This window comes from Pseudophryne corroboree, chromosome 2 (assembly GCF_028390025.1).
Source record: "Pseudophryne corroboree isolate aPseCor3 chromosome 2, aPseCor3.hap2, whole genome shotgun sequence".
NCBI classification, from domain to species: domain Eukaryota; kingdom Metazoa; phylum Chordata; class Amphibia; order Anura; family Myobatrachidae; genus Pseudophryne; species Pseudophryne corroboree.
Window position 1 is genome coordinate 859,239,938 of NC_086445.1, and position 22,061 is coordinate 859,261,998.

Here is a 22,061-nt window from a genome sequence, read left to right on the forward strand (position 1 = left end):
GGAACCCTGACACCTCCTGGAGGTCTCAGAATGTTACCCGACTGCAGAGCTGTATGAGACTGCCTGCATACAAAGGCTCTGCTGCAGATTGCAGACTGTACACAAAAGCTCTGATGCCCTCTATTGTAGGAAAACAATAACATCCATAGCAAAGTGCAGATACAGTAGTCTATATATATTGATTTAATTGTCCAACCACATTAGCACAATGCAAACATATGTAACTTAAAAGTGGTATTTGCACCAAATCCTTTCTCGTCACTTTGGTCAGGGTGAGAGCACGTTGGTGAATGATGAGATAGCCGTTGAACATACAGATGACTGTTACACTTTTAAAGGGTTCTTCCTCATATAACAGGTGTAAGAGGACAGCTGATGCAAAATACGTTACAATCAGTGAAATCTTAAATCAGTGCTGCTACCTAATGCTTTTGGATTCACAGCACCCTACAGTAGGGTGCATCAAACGCCCCGACATTCGGAATGCTTGCTGTCCCTATTCTTAAAATGTTCCTTTTTAGCATAGAAACAACTGTGCAAATTTTTTTTGATGTACGATTTGACTTAGGTAGTCCACCTCCACACCCAAAAATTGTCTGTATCTTGGTACTAAAGCACATGTATTGTATTATACAAAACAACTAACTAGCAAAACGAAGCCAACTTTTGTATGTGTGCCATGAATGCGTGTTTTACATTGATTTAAGAACATAAGAACATAACAAAGAAAGGGAACAGCATGAAGCCTATCGTGGCTGTTCCCATCCAAATCACAAAACATTAATCAAATTATTATTTCTTTTTGAGATTTGTCACATCAGAAATAGATTCATGGTTTATGTTTAACATTCTTCAGCTAAACAGTGATTTTCTTACGAAAGACATTGGTGAATGGAAAGAATTCAGACTTCTTATCATCAGCTAAGAATGAAGAGCACTATCAAAATGTACTCCAAGTAGTTGAAGATGATCGCAAAGAGAGACCAAACTTACGTAAGCCCAGCGGCCAGCAATAAGAGAGTTTCAACTTTGTAATAAGACAACTGTAACCTGTTGTTCACTGTTCCGTCACTAATTCTGCTTATATCTCTCTGTTTAGTTGTTAACAATGAATAAATCACTTTATCATTAACCTACTAAATTGTTTTAAGTCCTTGTATCAGAGAAGTTAAAACAAGTGTTATTGAATTTAAATAAATATAAATCTTTAATCTTCAGTGGCATGGTGGGCCACATAAATATCTTCTCAGATTCTTCAAAATTTGTATGCAATATATCCTTAACAATTCTAAAAAATGTAGCATAGGGACAAATCATTTTTCTTACTTTTAAAAATTCATGGGGCGTTTGATGCACCCTACCCTACAGTATCAGAAATGTATTCTCGGCACACCCAGGCCAAAGGTTTCTTAAATGGTGTTTATATGTCATCCGTAGGTTCAGTTACAGTGCATCCGGAAAGTATTCACTGCACTTCACTTTTTCCGCATTTTGTTACAGCCTTATTCCAAAATGAAATAAATTAATTTTTTTTAGCTTAATTGGAGTCCACCTGTGGTAAATTCTGTTGATTGGACATGATTTGGAAAGTCACACACCTGTCTATATAAGGTCCCACACTTGACAGTGCATGTCTGAGCACAAACCAAGCATGAAGTCAAAGGAATTGTCTGTAGACCTCCGAGACAGGATTGTCTCGAGACACAAATCTCGGGAAGGGTACAGAAAAATATCTGCTGCTTTGAAGGTCCCAATGAGCACAGTGGCCTCTATCATCCGTAAATGGAAGAAGTTCGGAACCACCAGGACTCTTCCTAGAGCTGGCCGGCCGTCTAAACTGAGTGATCAGGTGAGGAGGGCCCCACTCAAGAAGGTGACCAAGAACCCGATGGTCACTCTGTCAGAGCTACAGCATTCCTCTGTGGAGAGAGGAGAACCTTCCAGAAGGACAACCATCTCTGCAGCAATCCACCAATCAGGCCTGTATGGTAGAGTGGCCAGACGGAAACCACTCCTTAGTAAAAAGCACATGGCAGCCCGCCTAGAGTTTGCCAAAATGCACCTGAAGGACTCTCACACCATGAGAAGCAAAATTTTCTGGTTTGATGAGACAAAGATTGAACTCTTTGGCGTGAATTCCAGGGGTCATGTTTGGCGGAAACCAGGCACTGCTTATGACCAGGCCAATACCATCCCTAAAGTGAAGCATGGTGGGGCAGCATCATGCTGTGAAAATGTTTTTCAGCGGCAGGAACTGGGAGACTATATCAGGATAGAGGGAAAGATGAATGCAGCAATGTACAGAGACATTCTGGATAAAAACCTGCTCCAGAGCGCTCTTGACCTCAGACTGGGGCGACGGTTCATCAAAGATATCAAAAGATTGGCTTCAGGACAACTCTGTGAATGTTCTTGAGTGGCCCAGCCAGAGCCCAGACTTGAATCCAATTGAATATCACTGGAGAGATCTTAAAATGGCTGTGCTCCGACGCTTCCCATCCAACCTGATGGCACTTGAGAGGTGCTGCAAAGAGGAATGGGTGAAACTGACCAAAGATAGGTGTGCCAAGCTTATGACATCATATTCAAAAAGACTTGAGGCTGTAATTGCTGCCAAAGGTGCATCAACAAAGAATTATGTGGTTTCTTAGTTTTTTATATTTTTAATAAATTTGCAAAAATCGAAAAAAAAAAAAAAAGTTTTTCACATTGTCATTATGGGGTATTGTGTGTAGAAATTTGAGTGAAAAATTAATTTATTCCAATTAGTAATAAAGCTGTAACATAACAAAATGCCAAAAAAGTGGAATGCGCTGTGAATACTTTCTGGATGCACTGTATTTGGTTGGGGGCAAGATTTGCTTCTGCAGCCATAATAACTGCTTTCTCTTACGTCAGGGGTGGGGAACCTCCGGCCCGCATAAGGCCCGCAAAGCCGTTTGCTCCGGCCCACCTGCTTCTCTCAGTGAGACACGCCGCCGCTCAGTCCGGCGGCAGGGTGTCTCAGCTGTCAGGAGAGGGAGGAGAGCGCGGCTATTGTCGGGTGGCGGCGTGTAGGACTTGAAACCAGCCGCCGGTTCGTGAGCCAATCAGAGCTCGCGGACCGGCAGCCAATCAGGAGCCGCGGCTACCGGTCCGCGAGCTCTGATTGGCTCTCGAACCGGCGGCTGGTTTCAAGTCCTACACGCCGCCACCCAACATAGCCGAGCTCTCCTCCGTGTCCCGCCGAAAGGAGCAGCAAGCAGCGGTAAGCAGCACGGGGGGGGGGGCATTTGTATACCTGGCACTGTGGGGACATCTGTATACCTGGCCCTGTGGGGGCATCTGTATACCTGGCACTGTGGGGACATCTGTATACCTGGCACTGTGAGGGGCAATTGTATACCTGGCACTGTGAGGGGCATTTGTATACCTGGCACTGTGGGGGCATCTGTATACCTGGCACTGTGGGGACATCTGTATACCTGGCACTGTGAGGGGCATCTGTATACCTGGCACTGTGAGGGGCATTTGTATACCTGGCACTGTGGGGGCATCGGTATACCTGGCACTGTGGGGACATCTGTATACCTGGCACTGTGGGGACATCTGTATACCTGGCACTGTGAGGGGCATTTGTATACCCGGCACTGTGGGGGTATCTGTATACCTGGCACTGTGGGGGCATCTGTATACCTGGCACTGTGGGGGGGCATTTGTATACCTGGCACTGTGAGGGGCATTTGTATACCTGGCACTGTGGGGGGGGGGGGGGGGGGGCATTTGTATACCTGGCACTGTGGGGGCATCTGTATACCTGGCACTGTGGGGGCATCTGTATACCTGGCACTGTGGGGACATCTGTATACATGGCACTGTGAGGGGCATTTGTATACCTGGCACTGTGAGGGGCATTTGTATACCTGGCACTGTGGGGGCATTTGTATACCTGGCACTGTGGGGGCAATTGTGGATCTGGCACTGCACTATTGGGGGCATATGTGTATCACGTCTCATTTTAACTGGCCACACCCATTTTTTTGGCGCGCACACACAGTGCCTCTAAGGGGCAGACCTACTGGGGGGCAGGGTAATTTTTTAAGTTGAGAATTTTTGTATGTCCCCCAAAGGATTTTATAAATATCCAAATGGCCCTCAGTAGAAAAAAGGTTCCCCACCCCTGTCGTACGTCATAGAAGATACTGGGGTCCACATTAGTAACATGGGGTATAGATGGGTCCACTAGGAGTCTTGGGCTCCTCGCTCTATGCCCCTCCTACCAGACTCAGTTTAGAAAATGTGCCCGGAGGAGCCGGTCACGCTTAGGGAAGCTCCTGAAAAGTTTTCTGCATTTATTTTCTGTTTGTTTTTTTCAGGCAGGTCTGATTGGCAACACTGCTTCGTGGGACTTAGGGGGGAGAACGGCCCAACTTCCTAAAGAGTTAATGGTCCCGTTTCTCTGCTGACAGGACACTGAGCTCTTGAGGGAGTTATTCGCAAGCCCCACCACGGCGAGCGTACCCTCCCGCACCACACCACCACCCCTAACAGAGCTAGAAGATAGAAGACTGGTGAGTACAGCGCCGGCGGGAATGGCGGCACAAGGGTAGGAGTACAGCTCTGAGTGCAGGCTGCGCTCCAGGGGGCTCAGAGGACATACACAGACGTGAGTCTCACTGTGAGGGGCGCGCTGAGCCACCAATGCATACCCACACTGGCTATAATTCCTAACAAGGGTTTTAACCCTCTGTTAAGCATAAAAATTACCTCAGGCCAGTATAAAAAAGTGGGAAGCCGAGCGCCATTATGGGGGCGGGGCTTCACTATGAGTGGATCCAGCAGGTCACCAGCACCATTTTTCCTCTGCAGATTACACTGACAGGAATCACAGGGAAACGCAGCTCCTCCACAAAGACTCCACGTCTCTTCAGCGGTACCAGGGGGTCTTAGAAGGGGGGGACTGTTGTAGTATACTAAGCCCTATTAAGGGACTTAGTGTGGTCACCCAGCTAAGTTTTACTTGTCTACAAGGGCGCTGTGTGGCTGGCTCCATTTTCTGTGCCTCCCTGAGGGCTCTGTGTGGGTTAAACTGTGTTTCTCATACGTCCTAGAGGATGCTGGGGTCCACTTCAGTACCATGTGGTATAGACGGTTCCGCAGGAGCCATGGGCACTCTAAGACTTTTCAAGGGTGTGAACTGGCTCCTCCCTCTATGCTCCTCCTCCAGACCTGTTTTAGAAATGTGCCCAGGCAGACTGGATGCTCTCCAGGGGAGCTCTACTGAGTTTCTCTGAAAAGACTTATGTTAGGTTTTTTATTTTCAGGGAGGACTGCTGGCAACAGTCTCCCTGCTTCGTGGGACTGAGGGGGCAGAAGTAGGAACCAACTTCCTAAAGAGTTTCATGGCTCTGCTTCTGGCTGACAGGACACCATTAGCTCCTGAAGGGAACTGAACGCTAGCTGTGCCTAAATGCTCACTCCCACAGCACGCCGTCACCCCCTTTGCAGAGCCAGAAGTCAGAAGACCGGTGAGTGTTAGAAGAGAGATCTTCAATCAAGGTGACGGATAAAGGTACCGCGCAGCTGGCGGGAGCGCAGGGGGGGGGGGGGGGGGGGTGCAGGGCGCTGGGGGGGACGAACTGGGCAGCGTATTACCTACAAAACTGTCTGACAAGGGGCATAAGATGCCGAGGCACAGCCCTACCCCCGCCAGTATAAAAAAATTACCTCAGAAATGCTGAGGAGAGACACGGCATTACAGGGGCGGAGCTTCCTCCTCAGTCAGCCAGCACACTGCTCAGCGCCATTTTCTCTCTCTCCTCAGGCTGCAGAGACAACGCTGGTCCTCCTCCACTACTGAATACAAATATCAGGGTGCAAAAAAAGGGGGTGCTTTATAGTGTGTATTTACATCATAAAAAGCGCTGCATGTCAGTGGGCATTTTATGTTTCACAGGCATTGTGGCCCTGGGTTGTGAACTGACAAATCCTATCTGTGTCCTTCTGACAGATTTTACTGTGGGTCTGTCCCCTATAAGCCCCGGAGTGTCTGTGGTGTGTTTGTGCACGTGTGTGACATGTCTGAGGCAGGGAGCTCTTCCTCTGAAGGAGCCATGTTAGGGACACAGAGTTGTAATGTGGTGGCGCTGCCAGCTCACCACGAGCGTGAATGGGTGAAAGAATTACGTGATAGTGTGAATCATATCAGTAAGAGATTGGATAAGTCTGAGTCTCATGCAGAGAGCTGGAGAAAATCAGTGGAAGATGTGATTTTTCATGGTTCTGCCTTTTCATCCACAGGCGACCCCTCTGGGTCACATAAGAGACCATTTGCACAAATAGTACATACTGATACCGACACGGACTCTGATCCCTGTGTCGACGATAGTGATTCCAGGAGGATAGGTCCTAAATTGGCAAAAAGCATTCAATACATAATTGTTGCTATAAAAGTTACGGAAGCCCCTCCTGTACCTCAGGAGAAGGCTTAGTTTTATAAAGAAAAGAAAATTAATGTAACTTTCCTTCCTTCTCAGGAGCTAAATACTCTATTTGAGTGAGTTTGGGTAAACCCTGAAAAGAAATTTCAGATTCCCAAAAGGATTCAGGTTACTTATCCTTTCCCGGCAGAGGACAGGAAAAGATGGGAGTCACCCCCCGTGTTAGACAGTACCCTGGCAAGGTTATCTAAAAAGGTGATTCTCCATGCACCTGGGACGGCTTCACTAAAGGAGCCGGCAGACCGCAAGTTAGAGAAAAATCTATTTATGCGTGGGTGAATGGCGCTATCGAAAAGTGGCCAGACAACTTGTCATCTGACATTGAGATGATAGATAGAGACGAGATACTCCTAACATTGGCCCTCATACCGAGTTGTTCGCTCGCTAGCTGCTTTTAGCAGCATTGCACACGCTAAGCCGCCGCCCTCTGGGAGTGAATCTTAGCATAGCAGAATTGCGAACGAAAGATTTGCAAAATTGCGAATAGAAATTTCTTAGCAGTTTCCGAGTAGCTCGACACTTACTCTGCCACTGCGATCAGTTCAGTCAGTTTCGTTCCTAGTTTGACGTCACAAACACACCCAGCGTTCGCCCAGGCACTCCCCCGTTTCTCCAGCCACTCCCGCGTTTTTCCCAGAAACGGCAGCGTTTTTTCACACACACCCATAAAACGACCAGTTTCCGCCCAGAAACACCCACTTCCTGTCAATCACACTCCGATCACCAGAACGAAGAAAATTCCTCGCAATGCCGTGAGTAAAATACCTAACTTTTGAGTAAAATAACTAAGCGCATGCGCTCTGCGAACATTGCGCATGCGCAGTAAGCGACTAATCGCAATATAGCGAAATTCGGCAACGAGCGAACAACTCGGAATGAGGGCCATTAGGTCATATAAATAGACGCTGCTGCATACATGCTAGAGGCCATGAAAGATATTGGGCTCTTGGGTTCAAAAGCCGCTAAAATGGCAGTCTCAGCTTGGAGGGCGTTGTGGATTCGCCAGTGGAATGCTGACGCAGATTCCAAAAGAAATATGGAGGCTCTCCCGTATAAAGGTGAAGCCTTGTTTGCAGATGGGCTGGATGCGTTAGTCTCTGCGACTACCGCAGGTAAGTCGACATTCTTGCCTTATGCTCCTGCGCCGGCGAAAAAGAAAGATCACTCTCAGATGCAGTCCTTTCGGCTAAAAAAAAAAAAAATCCGCAGCGTCTCCAGGATCGAAGGAGCAGAATTCAACCCCTGCTTCTGCCAAATCTGCAGCATGACGCTGGGGCTCCCTTGCGGGAGTCCGCTCGGGGGGGAGCACGTCTGAAATTTTTCAGTCAGATCTGGCTTTAATCTGGCCTGGACACATGGGTCTTACAAATAGTGTCCCATGGATACAAACTGGAGTTTCAAGACGTCCCCCCATGCAGATTTTTCAAATGAACCTTGCCAGCTTCTCTTCCAGACAGAGAAGTAGTAACAGCTGCAATTCAAAAATTGTGTCAGGATCAAGTCATTGTCCTGGTACCCTTGTCACAGCAAGGAGAAGAGTTTTATTCAAGCCTCTTCATAGTTCCGAAGCCGGACGGCTCAGTCAGACCAAATTTAAACCTGAAAAATCTGAATCTCTACCTAAAACGGTTCAAGTCAAGATGGAATCTCTGGGGTATATTTACTAAGGTCCCGATTTTGACCGAGATGGTGTTTTTTCTTCAAAGTGTCATCTCGGGAATTTACTAAACTCAAATCACGGCAGTGATGAGGGCATTCGTATTTTTTTGGAAGTCCAAGGGAAAAAATACGATTGAATACACCTTCGGTCAAACGCGGCTGTTTAGGTATGGTTCACGGTAATTTACTAACCATTCGTATTTGTAATCTGTACCGTGAAAATGCATTTGCGGCCGTGAAAAAATACAAATCGTAAAAAAGTCCTAAAAAAAAGTAGACCTGCTTTTGATAAGCGTGTTTACATGTGTATTCAATTATCCATTAGTCACACCTGAATTTTTGGCCCTTTAAAACGGTCCCAAGCACATTTTGACCAACTCTCACTCTGAAATGGCTGCTGCTATGTGTAGTACAGATTTATTGTTTGCTGGGGGATACCTGAGACTGCTCCATGAGGCGACAATAAATCAGGGCCAGGTAAGTCAACATGGTCAGCAGGTTGTACAGGTGCCGCGGAGGCTGCGCAGGCCTCGTTTTTTTAGAGGTCGTTTAAACTTAAACACATTGTCCGATGATAGGGTCATACAGATGTTTCGGCTAAATAGAAGCAACATTTTCCGTCTGTATGACCTTGTCAAACTGGACGTAGACCCTGATACAGCACGCTCTCGTTCTGTCTCAGGCCTGCACCAACTCCTGGCTGTGTTGCACTTTATGGCTACTGGGAGCTTCCAGGCTGTGACAGGCAATGTAATTGGTATCTCCCAGCCCACCTTTTTAAAATATTTAAATCAGGTGAGTTGAAATACATACATGTCTATGTCTAAGTGTTGCTTCTGTTATGTCTTATAACACAGTATTGTATTGATTACAGATCATGACACTCACCTTATATTTTGTAATGTCCACTCAGGTTTGGATGTGTTGGAACCCCACATAGATGCCTCTATCTGCTTCCCTACCCAGGAGTCGCAGTGGCATGCAGTCAGGGTAGCTTTCTATGAGCTTGCTGGCATGCCCAATGTGCTGGGTGCAATAGATTGCACACACGTTGAGCTGAGACCACCTAGGGGCAGGCAATATGTTTTCACAAATAGACATTTTCGCCAATCCACTAATGTCCAGGTGGTTTGTGATGCAAATCTCAAAATTATGAGTGTGGTTGCAGGTTACCCTGGCGGCTGCCATGACTCCTTCATCCTCAGTCAGTCATCACTGTTCGATAAGTTTGAGGACGGACAAATGCCTGATGGCTGGCTGCTGGGTATGTTCCAAGTGTGTTGTGTGTATGTGTGGTAACTTCAAACTCCTGATTTTTGTATGTGTTTTACCATAATCCACATGTCCTAATGTTGGCTATATCTGTATTTCAGGTGATAGTGGTTATGGCTGCTACTCTTGGCTCCTTACTCCATTGTCCCAACCTGATTCTCCTGCTGAACACAATTATAATAATGCACATAAGTCTACGCGGAATGTGATAGAAAGATGTTTTGGGGTGCTGAAATCTAGGTTTCGGTGTCTGGATAAGTCTGCAGGGCTTTTGTCGTATAGTCCCTCAAAGGTGACTAGGATTGTGTTCTGCTGCTGTTTTCTTCATAATCTGTGTTTGAGTCAACATCTGCCACATGTTGGTGATGAAGAAAACAGCCAGCAAGTAGGTGAGTTAGAAACATCTGGTGACAGTGTGAGTACAGATGTAGGGAGGCAGGTAAGGCAAGAAGTGATTCTGCGTTATTTTAACAGTAAGTATTATTTAGTTATAAATAACCTTGCCTAACCACTTTTTTAAAATTTATTGTAGGTGTGAATGTTGTTTGTGTTGCGTTAGTGTTTGTTAATTATACTGTCCTTTACAGTTATACTGTAATTTGAATAACTTACACTGTCACTCATTAGCACATTAAACCATACACATATTGCGTGTTTAAAAATGATTTGCATGGACACAGGCATTTTTGGTGTAACAATTCCAAAAACTTTATTTTTTAACAACCATTTGATGCATCCTTCATTTTTTATTTTTTTGTGTGCTGGGTGCAGAGGATTGACCTGGTTCGTTGGTCCGTGTTCTGCTGGAGCGTCTAACAGGGGAGGTAACTGGGGTCTGGCTTGGTGTTGTAGTTCCGGAGCTTGAGCTGATTTGTTGGGATGCCAACACATTAATGCTTTGGCTGAGGTTGTGTATGCTTGCAGTCAGTTGGGTATTTGTGGCAGTGTTGCTGGCAATAATTCTGGAGAGGTTTTCGTTCACCAGTTGGTTGTGTTTTATTATTTGTATGAGGGCTTGTTGCTGCCGCTGTTGTTCATCCATGATTCTGAGTAAATTGGCTTGCATTTGACTGTTGTCTGCCCTCATCTGCTCCATTGAATTGGCAATTCTGCCAACCTGAACTATCAGTCTGCCTGAGTTCCGACTGAGGCGAGGAAGATGATGGGGCAGACTGGCAAGGTATTGGGTGTGGGTGTTCAGGCAGGCATAGTGTTGTGCCTGTTGTGTGGCCCAACTGCTCCAAAACTCAGGGGCCATTTGTTGCTGGGGTGGTGTTGGCCTCAATTGGGGGCTATGGGATGTTTCGGGTGATTGTGTTATGTCTTGCTGCGTGGTTGGCTGGGGAGGATCGATGGGCTGCAGGTGTAGTGTGTAGGTAGGCTGCTGGTCACTTTCCTGCTGTGCGTCCTAGTCCATGATGGGTGGTTCTGTATGGGGTTGATAACAGCCACTATTTAGTTTTTTAAATATTTCTTTGCTTGACGTAAACATGCCTTACTTAATAATATTCATGTTGAAAATGAAACAGAGATTGTGGCCTAAAATTACCTAGGAATCTTACCTTTTTTAACACATATGTGGCTTCTAACTTTCCATACTCAATGGAAAAATGAATTAGGGAATTGTCGGACTCTGAGCCATAATGAATGTGCTAACACGAAGAACTGTCGCCATTTTAAATTAATGCATTTACAGATTGTGTATGACCCTTCCTTTTGTTAAACACACACAATACATTAAATGTGTTTTAGAACACAGTCACAAATTGATCAAGGCAGTCAGTGTTGTGTGGGCAAATTACACCAAAGAAATAAAGCACACATTTTTCATAAAAATACCATGTAAATGTCTTAAGGTGGCCTATGTTTAGAAATGGTGATGTTGTCCATGGCAAACAATTGGATTCTAGATTACATTTATGTTGCTGTTTCTTGTTTAAATTTCTGGAATATTACATGGTTGCTATGGGCAACATCACATCTGAAAATGTTACTGCAAAAATGTCAAAAAAAACCATGTGCTTGTTGTTTGTGATTATTGCCTGGAATTTGAATTAACACAAATAAATTAATTTTGCCAGTACACAAACAGTGGTGCAGATGAATTAACCAGGAGAAGACCTAAGGATTTGAAAAACCAGTGATATGTGCAAGGTGATAAAGGCACAAGCCAAACAGGGACGTTCAGGATTTTTACTGTTAGGATCTGTTTTGCTTCTGCCTTGATCACCTTGCACATATCAGTGGTTTATCAATTCATTATGCCTTATCCAGGTTAATTCATAGACCACACTGTTTAAAATTTTTGTTACAATTAACTTTTATGTTTACTCACCAGACAGCTGAGGTGATTGTGGATCCTCGCTTTGTGGACTCGCCAAAATTGCTTGTGGTAGCAGGGACAACACTGCGGAGATGCGCCGTTGGGTTGGTGATGATGGAGCAGCAGATTCAGCCTCAAGACGACGTCTCTTGGTTGGCCTCCTAGGCACAGTCACCGAGCCCTGTAATGGGCGCCTTAGTGGAGGGGGGTTTGCAGAAGAAGAACCTATGTGATAAGATAAACATTAACATTTTGTGCTTCTATATGTTTGCTGAATATGTGATTACAGTGAATTCTTACCTGCATTCCCACCATCTGCATCACTTGGCAGTGTTGGCTGTGGCCTGGCTGTGCTGCTTCTCTGGTGTCAAAGTCGAAAAATATCATGAATCACTTGCCTTGTACTAACCCCTCATGCACATGCCCGCTGCACGTGCGCACGCTCTGCTGTGCGTGCACATATCCGCAATTTGCGTAAGATCGCTCCGGCGATCACGCGCGGTGTATGCGCATTTACGGTAGTTTGTGAGCGTCTAGCGTGCGACTCGATCATAACATATTTTACCCACATAGTGTGTTTTATAGTGAATATTCCCCTTAACAATGTCAGAAAATAAGAATTTACTTACCGATAATTCTATTTCTCGGAGTCCGTAGTGGATGCTGGGGTTCCTGAAAGGACCATGGGGAATAGCGGCTCCGCAGGAGACAGGGCACAAAAAGTAAAGCTTTCCGATCAGGTGGTGTGCACTGGCTCCTCCCCCTATGACCCTCCTCCAGACTCCAGTTAGGTACTGTGCCCGGATGAGCGTACACAATAAGGGAGGAATTTTGAATCCCGGGTAAGACTCATACCAGCCACACCAATCACACTGTACAACCTGTGATCTGAACCCAGTTAACAGTATGATAACAGCGGAGCCTCTGAAAAGATGGCTCACAACAACAATAACCCGATTTAGTTAGCAATAACTATGTACAAGTATTGCAGATAATCCGCACTTGGGATGGGCGCCCAGCATCCACTACGGACTCCGAGAAATAGAATTATCGGTAAGTAAATTCTTATTTTCTCTATCGTCCTTGTGGATGCTGGGGTTCCTGAAAGGACCATGGGGATTATACCAAAGCTCCCAAACGGGCGGGAGAGTGCGGATGACTCTGCAGCACCGAATGAGAGAACTCCAGGTCCTCTTTTGCCAGGGTATCAAATTTGTAGAATTTTACAAACGTGTTCTCCCCCGACCACGTAGCTGCTCGGCAAAGTTGTAATGCCGAGACCCCTCGGGCAGCCGCCCAAGATGAGCCCACCTTCCTTGTGGAATGGGCCTTAACAGATTTAGACTGTGGCAGGCCTGCCACAGAATGTGCAAGTTGAATTGTGCTACCAATCCCACGAGCAATCGACTGCTTAGAAGCAGAAGCACCCAGCATTGTTGGGTGCATACAGGATAAACAGCAAGTCAGATTTCCTGACTCCAGCCAACCTGGAAACTATATTTTCAGGGCCCTGATAACATCCAGCAACTTGGAGTCCTCCAAGTCCCTAGTAGCCGCAGGTACCACAATAAGCTGGTTCAGGTGAAACGCTGACACCACCTTAAGGAGAAACTGGGGACGAGTCCGCAGCTTTGCTCTGTCCGAATGGACAATCAGATATGGCTTTGTGAGATAAAGCCGCCAATTCTGACACTCGCCTGGCCGAGGCCAGGACCAACAGCATGGTCATTTTCCATGTGAGATATATCAAATCCACAGATTTGAGTTGTTTAAACCAATGTGATTTTTTAGGAATCCCAAAACTACGTTGAGATCGCCCAGTGCCACTGGAGACATCAAAGGGGCTGTATATGCAGTACTCCCTTAACAACTTCTGGACTTCAGGAACTGAAGCCAATTTCTTTCTGGAAGAAAATCAACAGGCCGAAATTTGAACCTTAATGGACCCAATTTGAGACCCATAGACACTCCTGTTTGCAGGAAATGTAGAAATTAACCTAGTTGAAATTCTTCCGTGGAGCCTTCCTGGACTCACACCCTGGCACATATTTTCACCTAAGTGGTGATAATGTTGTGCGGTCACCTCCTTCCTGGCTCTGACCAGGGTAGGGATGACCTCTTCCGGAATGCCTCTTTCCCTTAGGATCCGGCGTTCACCCGCCTTGGCGTCAACGCAGCTGCGGTAAGTCCCGGAACAGACACGGTTCTTGCCGAATCAAGACCCTTCTTAGTATCTCTTGAAGTTCCGGGAACCAAGTCCTTCTTGGCCAAACCGGAGCCACGAGTATAGTTCTTACTCCTCTCCTTCCTATCATTTTCAATACATAGGGTATGAAAAGCAGAGGATGGAACACATACACCGACTGGTACACCGACGGTGTTACCAGAGCGTCCCAGCTATTGCCTGAGTGTCTCTTGACCTGGCGCTTCAGGTGGGACGCCATCATAACCACCTTTGGTCTTTCCCAACGGTTTACAATCATGTGGAAACTTCCAGATTAAGTTTCCACTTTTCCGGGTGGAATTCATTTATGCTGAGGAAATCTTCCCAGTTGCCCACTCCCGGAATGAACACTGCTGACAGTGTTATCACATGATTTTCCGCCCAGCGAAGAATCCTTGCTGTCATTGCCCTCCTGCTTCTTGTGTCGCCCCGTCTGATAACGTGGGCGACCGCCATGATGATGTCCTACTGGATCAGCACCGGTTGACTTTGAAGCAGGAGTCTTCCTAGGCTCAGAGCATTGTAAATTGCCCTTAGCTCCAGTATATTCATGTGGAGAGAAGTCTCCAGACTTGACCACACTTCCTTGGAAATTTTTTCCCTGTGTGACTACTCCCCAGCCTCTCAGGCTGGTATCCGTGGTCCCCAGAACACAGTCCTGAATGCTGAGTGTGCTGCCCTCTAAAAGATGAGCACTCCGCAGCCCCCACAGAAGAGACACCCTTGTCCTTGGAGACAGGATTATCCGCTGATGCATCTGAAAATGCGATCCGGACCATTCGTCCAGCAAATCCCCTGAGATCTGCCGAATGGAATCGCTTCGTAAGAAGCCACCATTTTTCCCAGGACTCCTGTGCATTGATGCACTGATACTTGGCCTGGTTTTAGGAGGTTTCTGACTAGGTCGAATAACTCCTTGGCTTTTTCCTCCCGGAGGAACACCTTTTTCTGGACTATGCCCAGAATCATTCCTAGGAACAGCAGACGTATCGTCGGAAAACAGCTGCGATTCTTGGAATATTTAGAATCCAGTCGTGCTGTCGTAGAACTACTTTAGATAGTGCTCTTCCGACCTCCAACTGTTCTCTGGAACTTGCCCTTTTCAGGATATCGTCCAAGTAAGGGATAATTTAGATGCCTTTTTTCTTTGAAGAAACATCTTTTCGGCCATTACCTTGGTAAAAGGCCCGGGGTGCCGTGGATAATTCAAACGGCATCGTCTGAAACTGATATTGACAGTTCTGTACCACGAACCAGAGGTACCCTTGTTGAGAAGGGCAAATTTGGACATGGAGGTAATCCTTGATGTCCAGGGACACCATATAGTCCCCTTTTTTCCGGTTCGCTATCACTGCTCTGAGTGACTCCATCTCGATTTGAACCTTTTATGTAAGTGTTCAAAGATTTCAGTTTAGACTATGTCTCACCAAGCCGTCTGGCGTCAGTACCACAATATAGTGTGGAAAAATAATACCCTTTTCCTTGTTGTAGGAGGGGTACTTTGATTTATCACCTGCTGGATATACAGCTTGTGAATTGTTTCCAATGCTGCCTCCCTGTCGGAGGGAGCCGTTGGTAAAGCAGACTTCAGAAACCTGCGAGGAGAAGATGTCTCGACTCTCCAATCTGTACCCCTGGGATAATACTTGTACTATCTAGGGGTCAACCTGCGAGTGATCCCACTGCGCGCTGAGACTCTTGAGACTACCCCCCCACCTTGAGTCCGCTTGCATGGCCCCAGCGTCATGCTGAGGACTTGGCAGACGCGGTGGAGGGCTTCTTTTCCTGGGAAGGGGCTGCCTGCTGCAGTCTACTTCCCTTACCTCTATGTCTGGGCAGATATGACTGGCCTTTTGCCTGCATGCCCTCATGGGAAAGGAAGGATTGAGGCTGAAAAGACGGTGTCTTTTTCAGCTGAGATGTAACTTGGGGTAAAAAGGTTGGATTTCCCAGCTGTTGCCGTGGTCCCCAGGTCCGATGGACCGACCCCAACTAACTCCTTCCCTTTATACGGCAATACTTCCATGTGCCGTATGGGATCTGTATCACCTGACCACTGTCGTGTCCATGACATCTTCTGGGTGATATGGACAACGTACTTATCTTGATGCCAGAGAGCAAATATCCCTCTGTGCATCTCACGTACATATATATAGAATGCATCCTATTAAATGCTCTATATGAATAAAATATTTTTAGTCAGGGAATCCGACCAAGCCAACCCAGCACTGCATCTCCAGGCTGATGGCGATCGCTGGTCGCAGTATAACCACCGTATGTGTGTATATACTTTTTAGGATATCTTTCCAGCTTCCTATCAGCTGGCTCCTTGAGGGCGGCCGTATCTGGAGACGGTAACGCCACTTGATAAGCGTGTGAGCGCCTTATCACCCTAAGGGGTGTTTCCCAACGCGCCCTAATTTCTGGCGGGAAAGGGTATAACGCCAATATTTGCTATCGGGGTAACCCCACGCATCATCACACACTTCATTTTATTTTATCTGATTCAGGAAAAACTACAGGTAGTTTTTTCACTCCCACATAATACCCTTTTTTGTGGTACTTGTAGTATCAGAAATATGCAACACCTCCTTCATTGCCCTTAACGTGTGGCCCTAATGAGAAATACGTTTGTTTATTCACCGTCGACACTGGATTCAGTGTCCGTGTCTGTGTCTGTGTCGACCGACTGAGGTAAATGGGCGTTTTTAACGCCCCTGACGGTGTTTCTGAGACGCCTGGACCGGTACTAATAGTTTGTCGGCCGTCTCACGTCGTCAACCGACCTTGCAGCGTGTTGACATTCTCACGTAATTCCCTAAATAAGCCATCCATTCCGGTGTCGACTCCCTAGAGAGTGACATCACCATTACAGGCAATTTCTCCGCCTCCTCACCAACATCGTCCTCATACATGTCGACACACACGTACCGACACACAGCACACACACCGGGAATGCTCTGACAGAGGACAGGACCCACACTAGCCCTTTGGGGAGACAGAGGGAGAGTTTGCCAGCACACACCAAAACGCTATAATTATATAGGGACAACCTTATATAAGTGTTTTCCCTTATAGCATCTTTATATATATCTCAATATCGCCAAAATCAGTGCCCCCCCTCTCTGTTTTAACCCTGTTTCTGTAGTGCAGTGCAGGGGAGAGCCTGGGAGCCTTCTCTCCAGGCTTTCTGTGAGAGAAAATGGCGCTGTGTGCTGAGGAGATAGGCCCCGCCCCTTTTTCGGCGGGCTCGTCTCCCGCTATTTAGTGAATCTTGGCAGGGGTTAAATATCTCCATATAGCCTCTGGGGGCTATATGTGAGGTATTTTTCGCCAAAAAAGGTTTTCATTTGCCTCCCAGGGCGCCCCCCTCCCAGCGCCCTGCACCCTCAGTGACTGCCGTGTGAAGTGTGCTGAGAGGAAAATGGCGCACAGCTGCAGTGCTGTGCGCTACCTTTAGAAGACTGCAGGAGTCTTCAGCCGCCGATTCTGGACCTCTTCTTACTTCAGCATCTGCAAGGGGGCCGGCGGCGCGGCTCCGGTGACCATCCAGGCTGTACCTGTGATCGTCCCTCTGGAGCTGATGTCCAGTAGCCAAGAAGCCAATCCATCCTGCACGCAGGTGAGTTCACTCCTTCTCCCCTAAGTCCCTCGTTGCAGTGATCCTGTTGCCAGCAGGACTCACTGTAAAATAAAAAACCTAAGCTAAACTTTCTCTAAGCAGCTCTTTAGGAGAGCCACCTAGATTGCACCCTTCTCGGCCGGGCACAAAAATCTAACTGGAGTCTGGAGGAGGGTCATAGGGGGAGGAGCCAGTGCACACCACCTGATCGGAAAGCTTTACTTTTTGTGCCCTGTCTCCTGCGGAGCCGCTATTCCCCATGGTCCTTTCAGGAACCCCAGCATCCACAAGGACGATAGAGAAAGTATGTTTAGTTTAAACGGTTCTTGGACAGAGAAATTCCTCTTTGCATGATAGGAAGGGTCAGATAAAGGTAGAACGGTGGTGTCTAGTATCCAGCTGTAGAGTATTTTATTGGTGACATTTCGGTGTTAGTTAGGAAGAGATTGCTCACTCCTGCGCATAGTTATGTACAAAAGTAGTTTATAGATATTTACTGTATTTGCTGTTCATTACCCATGCGGCGGGAATCCTAAGGATACCTCCCACCTGAGCAGTTGGAGAAAGGCACAGCCCACCTGTTCGAACCCACCTATGACCTTTTGTTATAATGCAGAGACACATTCCTGTGTCCAATGAACCATGAGATTATAGGGACCATTGTATTGTTACTGTATGTTGTGTATATAAAGACCACCATTGCCTGTCCAGTCACTCACTCTCTCTGCAAGGTTTTCACATTGAAGGCTGAGGGCTGGATTCAGGACGCGCCTGCGAATCATTCCCACGTGTGTAAGTTCTCTGTAGCCATTTTGTTATCCTCTGTGTTTGCCATTTGTTCTCATTGTGTACTCATTCTGTTTTCTTGTGTTTGCGATCGTTCGCTATTGTTCATATTATTCCTCGTTATTCTGTTTAGATTTTTATGTTAGTTTTGTAGTGTATAAGCTGTACTGTTTTTCCCCTTTTACTCAAATAGAATTATCCACGAGGGTGTTAGAGCCTAAGTGGTTTTTAAATCCTAACCAGGTCTTGTGTTTTCACTAGTTACTATAAAGGGTTTTCTGAGCGTCTCAATCGCACAAACAGCTTCTCATATTATCAAGGTTAATAAGTATTACATTGTTATAGTATTTCATTGCCAAGGTTTAAAGTGTAAAGCGTACCCTTAAGGTGTGTTGTTACTAAGGGTTACTGTGTAACATTCCGTGAGCGTGCGTGTCGCTCGTGCGTCGCGCCCACGGCCTAGCATCTGCTACGCTAGGTACGTACCCTTACGGTACTCAGTGCACCAATAGTGTACTTAGTCCATAATAGAATATAGCTTAATGTTTTTAGGTAATAACTGACTTTATCAAATGGGGGCATCGTCCGGGCCTCCTCATATCCGCAGCCAAGCGGAACCAGGCAGACTTTATCCATCAGCAAAGGGCGGGAAGGTAGTATCCCCTGTTAGCCGTTTGGTGGCTGGGGATACGGTAAGTGCTGATTAGATAAGCATCTGCTCTGCTTGGTTTGTAGGGATGCTGGTGGGATCCGGAACCGAAAGGTAAGAACGTTAAGCTAATTGCCTTTTAAATCTGTTTAAATTTCTGTATTGGTGAAAATTGCGCACGCAACACACGCACACACCTGTATTTCCATTTGCGTTATTTTCACATATCTACCTTTCTGTTTGCCATTAGCATTGATCACGTGCTGAGAAAATTTGTTGCTATTTAGTTAAAAGTAAAAGTAATACTTAAGGGAGTAATTGTAAAACACGCACGCAGCCTGACCCAGTTATAAAGGTTATACAGGAGATACTGTGTGGTGTTTTGTAAACGATTATAGTTAAATATCGTTTGCATCTATAGAAGTGTGTTATTTGTGTTACTGCGGACGTATCTGGCCTGTGTACACGTGTCTCTGACCAAGTGCGAGACAGCGTACGCAACGCAAAGGCCTACACACGTGGCGTATATCACGCAAAGTGCGTACGGATACGCCCACTAAATACAAATCACACGATAGCATTGTTTTAGTAGTAGATACGGAAGCCACGAGATAATAGCACAAATTTGTTCAGTTTCCAAAATTTAGTTTAAAAAGATCCTCCTCTCGTTGCATTACCTCTGGGATTAGCCTGTGTTACCTGAATGAAAGAAATTTTCTGTACAGAAAAAAATCAAAGTATATATGAAGTGAAAGAGCGTGTGTATGCAAGTAAAGTTTTTTGGTGTGAACCTTGGACAATTCGAGATCTCGTAGAAGGATACCCGTGAAGTGAACACGTGGTGGCGTGGGAGAAGGCCATCTCACGTTAAAAGTGAATAAGGTAAAAGGAGCAATTAGTGTTACAGCAGACCAGAAGGTCCGCGAAAGTCAGAAAGCCGTTAAAAGTACCTATACGAAGTTTCTGAAGACCCTGACTTAAGAAAGGTCAGAGGTAGTGAGCGCAACCTTGGAGGTTGGCGCAGTACCCATATAGGCCCGTTTTGAGAATACGCTCCGGCTGAAGGTTTCGCAGCCTAAACAACCAATTCCGCTGGTCGGTCTGCGGATAAGTAATAGCTACTTATACGCATTGCGACTGTACCGCATGTAATTGTGTGCATTAGTTGGTTACCTTGATACCCATTACGCAATTTGCGTACGCTTTGCGGGATCATAAACACTATTTGTACATTCTAACGTGATTTGTGTAGGTTTTTTTTTATTTTAAGGGAGGTTCGCTGTTAACTCAGGAATTCTCCAGCAACTGATACTTACTGGGGAGGGTAGCATACTCCCACACGCCCCAGTAAATAGAGGTCACATAGGGGCCCTGGGTTGAGTACGCCAGCGCTGAAACAGTGTGTGGGCATATTGGTCGACGTGGGCGAGAGTGGGTGAAGGCACTCGTTGGACTTTCACCGTCGCCTTACCTCTGGGAACGTGTTTTTTGTAGGAATTCGCTGAGAAGGCAATACCTGCAAAGAATGGGGGCCAGTTGCTCAAGTAAGGGACGATCTAAGTAAGGTTGATATTATTCCGCGGCCAGCCGGGTCGGCGAGGTACATAATGTGTGAAAAATATGGATCACACGCAGAGGTTTTATGCAATGAGTGGGAACGTATGACTGTGAACGATGGGGAGAAGTTTCCCAGGGTAGGCAGTTTTAATACTGAGGTTTTGCAAAATTTAAGGAGAAGGATATGTCTGATAAAATCTCAAAAACAGAGGATAGAAACATGGAAACATAGAATTTGTCGGCAGATAAGAACCACTTGGCCCATCTAGTCTGCCCCTTTTTTTTTTTTTTATATTATTTTTTATCTCTAACCTTATTTGATCCTTAATTCTTTGTAAGGATATCCTTATGTCTATCCCATGCATGTTTAAATTGCTCTACTGTCTTAGCCTCTACCACCTCTGATGGGAGGCTATTCCACTTGTCCACTACCCTTTCTGTGAAATAATTTTTCCGCAAATTTCCCCTGAACCTCCCCCCCTCCAGTCTCAGTGCATGTCCTCGTGTCCTATTGCTTCTCTTCATTTGGAGAATGTTTCCCTTCTGGACTTTGTTAAAACCCTTGATATATTTGAAAGTTTCTATCATGTCCCCACACAATCTGTTTACATTCATGGCAACAGGAAGGGGAGATACAAAGGGGATTAGCTCAAGCAGCTGATTCCCATCTTAGCAGGAAACTGATGGCAACTGGAGAAACAATGGCTACAGAGAATGGCATACTGGGATATGATGATAACAGGGCACTTAATAAATGTAATAATGATGTTAATAGTAAGCATAATAAATGTAATAATGATAGAAGTAAAACTGATAAATGTACAAATTCTAACCCGTGCAAGTTGCACCCCATGTTAAACTTCCCTCAGGATCACAAGCAAGAAAGTGAGCCCAGCACGATGTCGGCACTTTTTCCAGCAGCCATCATACGAGACACCCAGGTGGGCACGGCCCAATCGGTAAAGGCAGTAGTCAAGCCCTCTTACGGAGGGTCAGGTGAGGTCGTGTCCACAGGTAAGTATGGTATTGTATGTTATGCACAGACAATTGCACCTCACATTGTAGAGTATAGAGAGGTAGCGGTTTCTGTATTAATGGATGGTTTAAAGGAAGTGTTGAGAACAAAGGTACAGACCACTCAACCTAATTGGAAAGGTATGTCGATGGCTGCTTTGAGAGAGACCGCTATTGAGCATGATCGGAACATCGTAAGACACAGGGAGTCACAGGGCGGTAAGCAAATGACAATAAGTAGACAGGCCCTGACAACGAAGCCACATCAGCTTAAGCCCCAGACCCCTGTGGGTAAGTCAAATGTGATAAAATGTTATAACTGCCAGAGGGAAGGGCATTATGCACGGAATTGTATGTTTAACGACCCATATAAGGTATATAAACCCCTAGACAATGACATAACGCACGTAATTGTAATCAGGGATCATATAGGAAACATTTTGGGCCGCACCTGTAATTTGCAGCCAGTGAAGTTG

General features: G+C 46.0%; 1 long non-coding RNA gene across 1 annotated transcript in view; it reads right to left on the reverse strand.

The window, feature by feature from the left end:
- Positions 1-10,107: 10,107 nt before the first annotated feature.
- The window catches only part of LOC135049886 (uncharacterized), a 65,342-nt gene continuing 53,388 nt past the window's right edge, over positions 10,108-22,061 (reverse strand). Inside the window, exons 2-3 of the long non-coding RNA XR_010241503.1 lie at positions 11,746-11,958; positions 10,108-10,838 (exon numbers count right to left, since the gene is read on the reverse strand). This is a non-coding gene — a long non-coding RNA (uncharacterized LOC135049886). The remainder of the gene's footprint in view (positions 10,839-11,745; positions 11,959-22,061) is intronic.